Here is a 12,739-nt window from a genome sequence, read left to right as displayed (position 1 = left end):
TACTAGTAACCAAATAATATCTAAATAAATCATCATGTTATTTCCCACAAAATCAGAAAATATTCACTTGTGTATTAGTACAAGTTTTCTGGAAGCAATTAGCCTACATATATCAAGAATATTTTAAAAGTTGGAAACAAAAGACTTTTTCAGATCTATCAATTCTGCTATTAGCTGCCTCTTCTATGGAAATTTTCTAAGAGTTGTATAAGAATAAATTCATAGAAGTAACATTAATAGAAGTAACACCAAGAGAAGCAAATTTCTCAGAATAAACTAAACGTACAATTAGGGATAGGTAAGTCAGTCCTGCAACACCCATAGCATAAGGTTCTCAAAAACCATACTTTCATGTAATATTTAATAATGTGGGAAAATGTCCCTGATAGAAAATCAGTTGAAATATAATAATGGTCATCCTATAGAGGTGAGATAGATATTTTAAGGAGATCTTATAACAGATAAAATAAGCTTTCAGTTTCTGCCACTCCCAGTCTATACCTAAAACCCTCAAAACAAGATCTTTGAGTGGCTGACACAGTGTGGGTCGGCTTCCCTTTGTGCCTTTCATTCTCAGCTAATTGATTTGAATCCCACGTTAAGTTTTGGAGAAGTCAGAGGAACCAGATAGAAAATGGAAAGGCGAAGCTCTCTGTCCCACCCTAGACCAAGTCTCTCCAATCCTTTCTCTCCATTCTCATTGTTACTGAGAATGCCTCTTGCATTGTGACAACAAACCCTTAATTATTGTCTTCCTCCTCCTCACTCTGTTTTACGTAGACATTTTTTGAAGACTTTCTCTCGTAGTCCTGGATCTCCTTGAAAACAGCTTCCTGAGCATTGCCCTAAATAGAAAGTAAAAGTAAAAGAATGCTTAAAAATTTTACCAGGACCTTGTTGCTAAGCAACCATTTCCTTTGTCTCTAAGTATATGAAATATGACATTGTTTGGAATGTGCTTAGTACAAAAGATCAAGGTTGGGGAGCGGGGAGCAGGGAGGAGGTAAGGGAGGAGGTGGTAGTAAAGAAACCTTTAGGTTGAAAAAATTTAAAGATATAATATGAAAGGAGAAAAAAACAACAAAAGAACCCACCACGGAAGTTTCAACCCACCACCACCACATGGTGCCAAAAACTTCAAAATGGAACATTTCTTATATTGGCACATATTTTTGTGAGAACAAACATATGGTTGTGAGCATATTCTTACCTTCATTGTGATCTGCATATTTCCTCTCTGCAGGAAAATTTAAATGCACTGTTGACATCTTTTTATAGTCACATAATAAGAAAGCAGACAAAGAAATGTTATGATTGGACTTATTCATGAGATACCACAGACTCTAATTTTTCAAGTTTTTCATATTTACACTACTGGTGAATCTCTAGTTGTATACCTGCCTCTGTGGTCTCATTGTTGGTCCCTAGGATAGCTTATAAATAAAAACAGATGATACTGTCTACTGGCCACAACAAGCTCACAACTCACTTTCTACTCCATTCTCAAGTGTAAGTATCATTTTTACTTGGTTGAGGGCAAGAACGGTAATTGGGCAGCTTATACTAAGAATGAAAAAAGTTTTAGCAGAACATAAATAAGCCTAGACAGACGGAGACTATTTGTTCCTCTTGCCAACTGGGGAGCTCTGGTGAAAACTTTTTGTCATCATTAAGATCACATACAATCCAAAATTTTGGTATAGTTAGGGAGACCGGAATGGAGAAGATCATTTAACTTGCCGTGTTTGTCAGACCTGCCTGTCTCTAGTCTAGAAAAAGTCTACACTTAGCCTAGCTTACTCATTTAGGGATCAAGAACCTGGTCAGCATTAAAGTTTTGCCTTCTCAGTCAACAGGGCATTTTTCTGTGCATGTGTTTCCTTTTAGGACCATGTAGAGAAAGATGGATGGTTGAGGTCAGGATTTGGAGTTCTCCAGCTAACTGCATATTAACTTTGTTATCATTGCCAATATTATCATCTGACAGAGAAATAGACTTGATGGATTTGGGCTTTAGTCCTGACTTCACCACAAATAAATAGTGTCATCTTGGATGCTAACTTATTGTCCCATTGGTGTCTCTTTTTGTTTTATGAAGGTAATCATATCTATAGAAATAGGCATAAATTGAGAGTGTCAGTAATAATTATAAGATAACCATGTGTTTAATACTGAGATTAAGTAATAAAAATTTCCAAGCACCTCAGAAGTCTTCGTATGCTCCTATACGCCCTTTCCCCACAGCCTCTGTCTCTTCTTCCTTAAAGACGTAACCATTATTCTGACTTTTAATTATCCCTCAACTTTTTTGATACTTTTTACTGTAATATAATTTCAAATTTAAACAAAAATTGGAAGAAAAGTACAAGAAAATCTTATGTAACTTTTACCCAGATTTACCATGTATGTACATTTTGATCATTTGCTTTATTATGAATGTGTGTGTGTGCGTGTGTAGTCCTTACTTTCTAGAACAATAAAATGTCCCAAGATCAGCTCATAGTTCCTCTGCCTCAGCTCTGGGGTCATTCATTTTTCCAAGGAGATTTAGTTCTTTATACCAGAGAATGACATTTAGAAATCAAAATCTGGGCTCAAAATGTGCTCATTGCTACCAGTGTGTCATAGCTTTTAGACCCTCTCAATGATTATATCTAAAAAATATATGTATATTTAAAACACAACCACACAAATGTATGTATGGATAGAGAGAGAGAGACATAGATAGATGATCAATATGATTTATATTCTTTCCTTAGATACCATTTACATTCAATGAAACATAAAATTCTTAGATATAAAACTTAATGAGTTTTGGTAAATGCGTATCTCTGCCCATTCCTTGATCAATCAATAATTCTGTTCCTCTAGAGTGTCCTGAATTTTTTCAGTTCTAGACTATTTGGCTCATTCTAGAATTTTATATAATCTGAAGATAATTTTCTATTGAGTCCTCCAACTCATGAACATAGTATATCTTGCATTTATTCAGGTCTTCTTAATTTCTTTTAGCAATCTTCAGTAGTTTTAACTGTACAGGTATTGAGCATATTTTATTGAATTTATACCTAAGTGTTCTATGCTTATCTTTTGAAGATACTGGAAATATTTTTATTATTTTTGAAATTTTCTGCTAATATACAAAACTACAATTAATTTTGTATATTGACTTTGTATCTTGCAACCTTGATACACTCACCTATTAGTTCTATTAATTTATTTGTAGTTTCCTTAGCATTTTCTACAGAAAATAATGTTTCCTGCAATAAGAGAGAGCTGTACATTTGTTCCCAAACTTAATGACATTTATTAACCTTTCATGCCTCACTGGATTGTCACAGCCTCCAGTAGAGTATTGAATTAATGTGTGAGATCAGACAGCCTTGAATGTAACCATTAAATATTACATTGGTTGTAGGTTTTTCCATAAGTAAATTTTGTCAAATTAAGGTAGTTCCCTTCTAGTCCTGGTTTGCTGAGAGTTTTTATGATGAATAAGTGTGGAGACTTGTGATGGTTTTTTTTTCTGAAAGTGACAATAGGGAAAGATAAGAAAAGGGAGGGAAAAAAGAAAAGGTAAACTCATTCAGCTTGCAGCCTTCCTTAGCAACTCCATCTGTCAATAATTACTGTGTTATTTGAACTCAGATTTCATTAAATGTGAGTGCTTAATTGTTCTCTATTATACGTACATGTTGGTTTTGTCTTTACTGTCAAAGTAAAACAGAACAAAATTTTGAAGGTGGGAATAGGAAGCTTTATTTCTCTGTGTCCCTTATTTCCCCCGGCACTGGGCTACTCTCAAAGTGACTGCTTCATCAGTTTCAGAACTGATTTTTATTAGTAAGAAAATGCCAAAATTGTTTATTATTTTAGAGTTCCACACCCACAATCTCATTTGATTCTCAAAACAACTCAGTAAAACTTGTTTTGCGATAAGGTATGTGGGGGTCAGAGAGGTATATGACTTGTCAGTGAACACAGAACTCATTTCAGACAGAGCAAGGAACAGAATTCAGATCATCTGACACCTCATCCAGATCTATCTCAATGCACCACCCTGCCTGATTTCCATGGTTCCTCCCATTATTATTCCTGAGGTCAGCTCTTGTCCCACTAAAGATTATATTGTACTAAGTCTCAAAACTGGGTTAGATTGGGATACATAGACACTAAGCTGTAAATGATTTAGTGTCTGTGTATCATGGACCTTGTCCGTAAACACAATGTGCTGAAAACTCCTATTAGCCAAGCAGGGTCTTGTCAGACATTCTACAACATATTAGGTGCTAATTATATATTTGTGATTGCATGTTATGCCAAATTCCTGAATCCAATTTGCATGAGGATTCCGTCTGAGATGAATACTCTCTTTCTGGGGAAGGACCCCCAGAGGTTCACAATGGGCTGCACTTAAGACCAGCATATTTGTTTTCTAATTCCACTTCTGGAAATATTCTATCTCTGTGGGTCACATGGGAGACTCATCTGTACCATGTACACATTAAGTAGTTGTCAATTTTGATGGGCAATCCTCCCAGAAACTGCCAAAGGGAAACAGTTCAATGGAGGAGGGCACTTGACTCCATTTACCATTAAACTGAAGCACACTCTCTGCTTAATTTCCCAGTTGTATCTCCTGCCACTTTCTCCCTTCCAATGTGTGCTCTGGCAACTTGGAAGTATTTGTCATTCATTACACAGAATACTTAACTGCTTTTTGCCTTCATATGTTCATGCTGTTCCCTCTATTGATAATGTCAAATAATGCCCCTTTCCTCCCAAACCTCCTCTTTCATACACCTCAATAACTGCTTTTCACCTAACATTCAGTCATTTCACAGGTATGTATTAAGTACTTACTACCTGTATGCCAGGCACCATGCTAGGTGGAGAAGATACAGAGGTGAGTACAAAAATGTCCCTGCCCTAAAGGAGCTCACAATGTATTGTGAGGCTGACTGGCAGGGCTTCATGAGGCACACAAAAGTATCACCTATCCTAGCTTTGCAGGACCATTGAAGGGATCCTGGTGGAGGTTGCATAAGCTGAGATTTGGAAAGTTTAGATCTTAGGAACTAGCCAGTCCACAGAGAAGAAATGTGAGAGTTAAGGCTAAAGAGATTGGATTTCCAGCTTCAAGACAGGGCTCAGCTGTCCTCCCTTTTACAAGGCTTTCCTGACCCTTCCCCAGGCTGTCAGTTTCCCTCAGAACTTTTACCATTTTTTTGTGCAGAACTCATAATGGCATTTACCACCCTCTGCCATAATCATTGATAGGCTTTTCTTCCTCAAGAAACTAGGAGCTCTTCGAGAGTAAGACCTGAGCTTTATCTAGCATATACCACCAGTACCTAGTGCTGACGCTGGTACAACAGGATGTTTAATAACTGTTTGAGGAAACAAACACACACTTGTGGGGATCCTCTGGAGAAGAAGTACCAGTTTCATAGATAATCCTACTGCCCTAGGCTATAATCCCCTTGGGCAAAATCAGTGAGCCAGGACATATGATTGTGTCCAGGCCCTCAGAGGCAGGGTTCCTGCGGTGGCAAGGGTAGGTTGCTCAGGCTTGCTTTCCACAGGGCCATCATCAGTGACTTTGAGAACCAGACAGACCACTATTCTTGCCAGTTTGAGATGCTGAGGCTCAGAAAACAAAATCCCAAAATGAAAATCTCAGATGGATAAGTGTATCTCTGACCTTCTTCTGGCCTTCTGTGTCCCATTCTACCCCAAAGCAGCTATAGAAACTGGAATCCCTCATCCCTAAGGCAGGTCATGGAAACTGGAACTCCTTTTTCCCAAAGCTAGTCATAAAACCTAAAGATAGTGCTCTAAGTTTTCTTCTGCCTTTCTTCATAAAAACTGGCCATAAGGAAATTATCTGACCTACCTTGTTTGATTGCAGGTCATAAAACCCCCATTCTAGAGAGGGTCCTGCCCCATACCCAGAAAGAAGGAACACATGCTCAGAGAGGCCAAGAGGAATCCAGACAGACAGGCCTTGCTGAGTTTCCCCACTCCGTCTATTAAGATTAGATCACACCCTTTTTGTCCAACCATGCTTCTACATGGCTATCCATGCTTTCTTGAACCTAAGCATAAAAATTCACAATTCCCCCTGTATCTTTTGGTCTTTATTCTGAAGGTTCCCATGCATACACATTATATAGATTTGTATGCTTTTTCTCCTGCATCATGTCAGTATTTTTTCAGCAAACCTTTAGGACCTTGGCTGCCACAGAGGGAAAGGTTCTCAAGAGATTTAGACTCTCAGAACTGTGTCTCTTCTACCTAAAATGCAATTCCTGCTTTTACACCATCAAACAGTTTTAATTCCATTTTAAGAGATGTAATGAATACCTATTACTATACATCATGAACTCTCAGATACAAATCAAGCCACCATCCACTTTGACTCTGCTGTCCTTCAACAGTTGTAATGAGAATCATTTTACCTACACACAGTCAGTAACAGACTGTCCAATTCTTGCCCCCATTATTGCTGTTGGGGAAATAATTAAAAGTAAAATATCCTGCTAACCCAAAATGATCATCTTCACAAAATGCAAAAATGAATAAAGTCATATTAATAATCAAGCATTAAACCAGACTGCGATGTGGGTCACGGACAGTCCACTAAAGAGATTACAAAACAGAAAGAAATCTCGCCAATTATATTTCTAGACAGATACAATCTATTACATACAGGTTAATTGTCTCTAATCATAGGAAAAATAAGACTTTAATTTTATGGTGAGCAGTTAGTTCCAGCTTGGAGCCGGCACCTAAGGTAAACTCCCTCAGAGGCAGGAAGACAGGGCAGTACCCTCCCTGATTTCACATTTTAATGCCCACAAGAAAGGCATTCCTGGGAAGCAAAACTATTAAGAGGCTTATTCAGCTTTTAAAAAGATTTACATGCAGCTCAGTCACAGAAAGCATTTATAATTCCAAGCTCTCCAAAGGAATGCTTAAAATAAAATAAAATAAAATAAAGAGCCGGAGGGAATTCTCTTTTATGTTTGACACCACGGAAATTTTTGAATTCAATTTTTATTTATTTTTTTAGATGTGTGTAGACCCTTACATTAGACAGTTCTCATTTATTCTGTTCTTGTGCCTGGTCTGTTTCTCACACAACCTCTGACTATAATCACCTCTCTCAACTTGTGGTTGTTTCTGTTTATACTTCATTCTGTGGGTTTGTTCTTCAGGGAACCTGTGATTTTTAACTACCTTTCCTCACAGCTCTTAAACTATGATTGTTTAGGTCTCGGATTACCCAATTCTCAGACTGTTCCCACACACCCTGGGTTCCCACACACCCCGGATCCTATGCATCTGTCTTTCTTACTTCCTGTAACTGGGCGTGCCCTCCGAGCAGAGCGTCTCAAGTTTTAAAGTGCCCTTGATCACCTGGAGAGCTGATTAAAATGTAAGCTCTAACTCAGTAGGTCACGGTGGATTCCAAATTTTTGCGTTTCTGACAAGATCCCAGGTGATGCCAGTGCTGCTGCTCAGTGACCATGCTTTGAACAGGAAGGCCTGGGGAATGACTGCAATTCTTTCTATAGCCTGGGAACATCATTGCTTATCTGCTTCTAGTATAGCTGATATTCCTTGTGTAGTTTGTGGCTATCAGTTTATTTATTCATTTATTCAGTAATAAATATTTATTGAATGCATACCCTAAGACAGGCATACTTTAGGAGATGTCACACTTTCTCTCTTTTTTCCTGCTGTGGCTGGCACTTTTATCCTTTCAAACACAGAACTGCAACTTGGAACAGCTTCCTCTCAAACCACTGCAGCCATTTGATTCCCTGTCCTCCTACAGTTTGTAAGACTGTGCATTCATTTTCCACGTGAATTTTCCAGGACAGTTTATACTGTAAATGTTTTCTCCCTTTGTCTTTCCATGAAAATTAATCACAAGGAGGAAGACATCCTTTGTCAGAGTACATGCCGTGGCTTTTTTATTTGGAAAATATGGTGACAGAGCGTAGAGCCTTAGGCTACAATTCTCTGTCCCTTACAGTGCTCAACTGTCATCATTGGCTCCTGGGCTCCATGATTAAGTCTTCTCTGCTTTGCAGTCTGTGGCTCTGATCCTCTATTTGCCAGAAGCAGGGACAGATAAAGGCTTCTGAGCACTCATCAGCACTAGCCTTCTCTGATTCTCTGACTCCCTATGACAGGCTTCAGGCTTGGAGTTGCCCTTGGAGGGACAATAATTGAATTATGTCTGCCTGATGACTGGGCACATCCAAGTGGAGATGACCTTGGTGACGAGTAGACCCCTACAGTAATAAGTGAGTCCACTGGCACTGGTTTCTTCATTCCTTACAGCTGCCACGTGGTCTGATCTTGAAAATTACATTAAAGGATTTTCTTTTGATCTTCCAAATCACTAAAAATGCTCTCCAATTGACATCAATTAACATCAGTGTGATTACTTTCCAAGCCCCCACAGGACTCCACAGCCTTATAGGAGATATCAGGGTTGCAGGCAGCCCCTTTCTGTGGCTTTGCTTATTTGGATGTACTGATCATAATGGTGCAATTGTACAGGACCACCTGCATATTTGGTGTCAGGCTAGGGAGTACATGTAATGGCAGACTGCTTGCCACCCTGGAACAGCACTGGAGAACCTAGAGTTCAGTTCCTATGATCCTCATTCACAAAAGTATTCATGACTCCCCACTGTGTGCAGGAAACATTCACACTAGACTCAGTCCAGAAATGTTCTCCAAGAGCCAAGTCCTGGAACTGGGGACCTCAAGAGCCTGCTTATTGCCCTTAGCAGTTGGCAAAGTCAGCCAGGCCTATGCCTTTCCCTTCAGGGTGGCAAGTTCCCTCACGTCCTGAGCAGGTTCAGAGGGAGTCAGGGACTCTAGTCAAAAGCCTTAGAAGTCAACCCGGTGTTCCATTGTACTGCCACTGAGCTGGCACTCAAACTACAAATTGCACCCCTTCTCACTCTTCCCTCCCCTTTCCAAAGGCAGAGGAGCCTCACTCTATCACCACGGCCAGGCTCATGGGGAGTACTGCCAGACTACACTGCTACTGTTCCGTTAAGGCCCAGGGGCTCTTCAGTCAGTTGTGCTGAATGCTGCCTGGCCTGGGACTTACCCTTCAAGGCAGTAGGCTCCCGTCTGGCTCTCCACCCTGGGATAGCACTGGAGAATCTGGAGTTCATTTTCTGTGATCCTCATTTACAAAGTTATTCATGACTCCCCAATGTGGACAAGAAACATTTACACTAGATTCGGTCCAGAAATGCTGCGCAAGAACTAAGTCCTGGAATTGGGGACCTCAAGAGCCCGCTTGTTGCTCTACATTTCTGTGGCCAGGCTGGTACCTAAGGTGCAAAACAAATTCCCTTTACTTTTCCCTCCACTTTTCTCAAGCAGAAGTAGTCTTGCCCCGTAGTCATCATAACTGGGAATGTGCTGAGTCTCACCTGAAACCCTCAAGTCTGAGAGGCTCACCCAAGGTCCTTAACGTAGTGCCTGGGTGTTGATGCTGGCTTTTCAGTGCCCAAGGACTCTTCAGTTAGCAGATGATAAATCCTGCCAGGACTGGATCCTTCCCTTCAAGGCAGCAGATTCCCTTCTGGCCCAGGGTGTGTCTAGAAATGTAATCTGGGAGCTAGGATCTGCTTAGGGCATGAGGGAACTTGCCACCCTGAAGGGAAAGGCATAGGCCAGGCTGGTTTTGCCACCTGCTAATTGTAGAGCTCCCAGGTTTTTAGCAAACATAGGCAGTAGCCAAGGAATGATTACAGCAGGCCTTCAGTGAGACCCAGTGCTGTGCTGGCTCCAGGTCTGATCTATGCAGTACTAAAAGTGGTGGCCGCAGGAATTTTTGCATCATTTCACCCCCAGCTTTAGGTTGCTTAGAACAGATAGAGAGAGACTATTTGTTTGGAAGAAATTAAGGGAAGAGCACAAGAATCTCTGCCTAGTAATCCAGAGAATGCTTTCAGATCTTGTCTAAGACCATGAAGGTGGTACCTCTAAGAGTCTACAAAAAAATACAGCATTGCTGGGTTTCGTGCCCCTCTTGAAGCAGATATAGCTTAGATCACAACACCAAATCTTTTCAAATATCTGGAAATCCTTCCCAACAAGGATAGACACAAACAAGCCCAGATTGTGAAGACTAAAATGAATACCTAACTCGTCAATGCCCAAATACTGAAGAACATCTACAAGTATCAAAACAATCCATGAAAACATGACCACACCAAATGAACTAAATAAGACATTAGGGACTAATCCTGGAGAAACAAAGATATATTTCTTCAAACAGAGAATTCAAAATAGTTGTTTTGAAGAAATTCAGAGAACAGAGAAGGGATTCAGAAATTTATCAGATAAATTTAACAAAGGAATTGAAATAATTAAAAACAATCAAGCCAAAATTCTGAAGTTGAGAAAAACAATCAAGCCAAAATTCTGGCATACTGAAAGATGCATCAGAGTCTCTTAATAGCAGAATTGATCAAGCAGAAGAAAGAATTAGTGAACATAAAGACTGGCTATTTGAAAATACACAGAGTAGACAAAAGAAAAAGAATAAAAAACAATGGAGCATGCTGACAGGATCTAGAAAATAGCCTCAAAATAGCAAATCTAAGGGTTATTGGCTTTAAAGAGGGAGTAGAGAGAGACAGACGTAAAAATATTTATTCAAAGGAATAATAACAAATAACTTCCCAAACATAGAGAAATATATAAATATCCAAGTACAGAATGGTTATAGAACACCAAGCAGATGTAACCCAAAGAAGAGTACCTCAAGTCATTTAATAATCAAACATCCAAAAATCAAGGATAAAGAAAGGATCCTAAAAGCAGCAAGAGAAAATAAACAAATAGCATATAATGGAGATCCCATACATCTGGTAGCAGACTTTTCAGTGAAAACCTTAAAGGACAGGAGAGAGTGGCATGACATAGTTAAAGTGCTAAAGGAAAAAAAATTACCCTAGAATGGTATATCTGGCTAAATTGTCCTTCAAACATGAAGGAGAAATAAAGACTTCCTTAGACAAACAAAAACTGAGGTATTTCATCAGCACCAGACCTGTCCTACAAGAAATGCTAAAGGGAGTACTTCAATCAGAAAAAAAAGGACATTAAGAGCACAAAACTCACTCTTAATAGTAAGTACACAGAAAATCACAAAATATTATAATACTGTGTGACTTAAGAAGAAAGATGAAGTGATGAACCAATCAAAAATAATAACTACAACTTTTCAAGACATAGCCAGTACAAACAGATATAAATAGTAACAACAAACAGTTAAACTGTTGAGGAGTGGAAAAGTTAAGAAATAGAGTCTTTGTTAGTTTTCTTTTTGTTTGTTTATGCAACAGTGTTAAGTTTTTATCAGCTTAAAATAATGAGTTATGAGATAGTATTTGGAAGCCTCATGGTAACTTCAAACCAAAAAACATACAACAGATACATGAAAAATTAAAAGCAAGAAACTAAATCATATCACCAGAGAATATTACCTCCACTAAAAGGAAGATAGGAAGGAAAGAAGGAAGGAAGAAAAGACCACAAAACAACCAGAAAGCAAATAACAAAACGGCAGGAGTGAGTCCTTACGTATTAACAATAACATTGAATGTAAATGGACTAAACTCTTCACTCTTCATTTAAAAGACATAGAGTGACTAAATGGATGAAAAAAACACAAGACCTATTGATCCGTTGCCTACAACAGATCAGTTGGAAACTGAACTCTCCAATCAAAAGATATAAAGTGGCTGAATAGATAAAATTTAAGAAGAAAAATCACCCATTGATCTGTTGTTTAAAAGAAACACTTCACCTATAAAGACACACATAGATGGAAAATAAAGGGATGGAAAAAAATACTTCATGACAATAGAAACCAAAAAAGAGCAAGAGTAGCTATACGTGTATCAGACAAAATAAACTTTAAGACAAAAACTGTAAGAGGAGACAAGGAAAGTCACTATACAATTATAAAAAGGTCAATTCAAAAGAGGATAAAACAATTTTAAATATGCACCCAACACTGGAACACTCAGATATATAAAACAAATATTATTAGAGCTAAAGAGAGAGGCAGACTCCAGTACAATAATAGCTGGAGACTTCAACATTCCACTTTCAGCATTGGACAGATCTTCCAGACAGAAAATCAACAAAGAAACATTGGACTTAATCTGCACTGTAGACTAAATGGATCTAATAGATATTTATAGAGAATTTCATCCAACAGCTGCAGAATACACATTTTCTTCTTCACACATGGATTGTTCTCAAGAATAGACTGTGTTAGGTCACAAATGAGTCTTAAAAGATTCAAAAAATTTCAATAATAACAAGCATGTTCTCTGACCACAATTGATTAAAACTAGAGATCAATAACACGAAGAATTTTGGAAGCTATATAAATATTTGAAAATTAAATAATATGCTCCTGAATGACCAATGGGTCAATGAAGACACTAAGAAGAAAATTGAAAAATTCCTTGAAATAAATGATAATGGAAACACAACATACCAAAGCTATGGGATACAGCAAAAGCAGTACTAAGAGGAAAGTTTATAGCTATAAATGCCTACATCAAAAAAGAAGAAAAATTTCAAATAAACAACCTAACAATGCATCTTAAAGAACTAGAAAAGCAAGAGCAAACCAAACCCACAATTGGAAGAAAAGAAATAGTAAAGATTGGAGGAG

General features: G+C 38.4%; 1 long non-coding RNA gene across 1 annotated transcript; it reads left to right on the top strand.

Moving 5' to 3' along the window:
* The first annotated feature begins 1,003 nt into the window (after positions 1 to 1,003).
* On the top strand, positions 1,004 to 2,060 carry LOC111540732. The gene is made up of 2 exons (XR_002731059.1): positions 1,004 to 1,509; positions 1,888 to 2,060. It is a non-coding gene; the product is annotated as an uncharacterized LOC111540732 (long non-coding RNA).
* Positions 2,061 to 12,739: the final 10,679 nt, after the last annotated feature.

Source organism: Piliocolobus tephrosceles, chromosome 13, assembly GCF_002776525.5.
Source record: "Piliocolobus tephrosceles isolate RC106 chromosome 13, ASM277652v3, whole genome shotgun sequence".
NCBI lineage: Eukaryota > Metazoa > Chordata > Mammalia > Primates > Cercopithecidae > Piliocolobus > Piliocolobus tephrosceles.
This window is presented reverse-complemented; position numbering and strand designations above follow the sequence as displayed.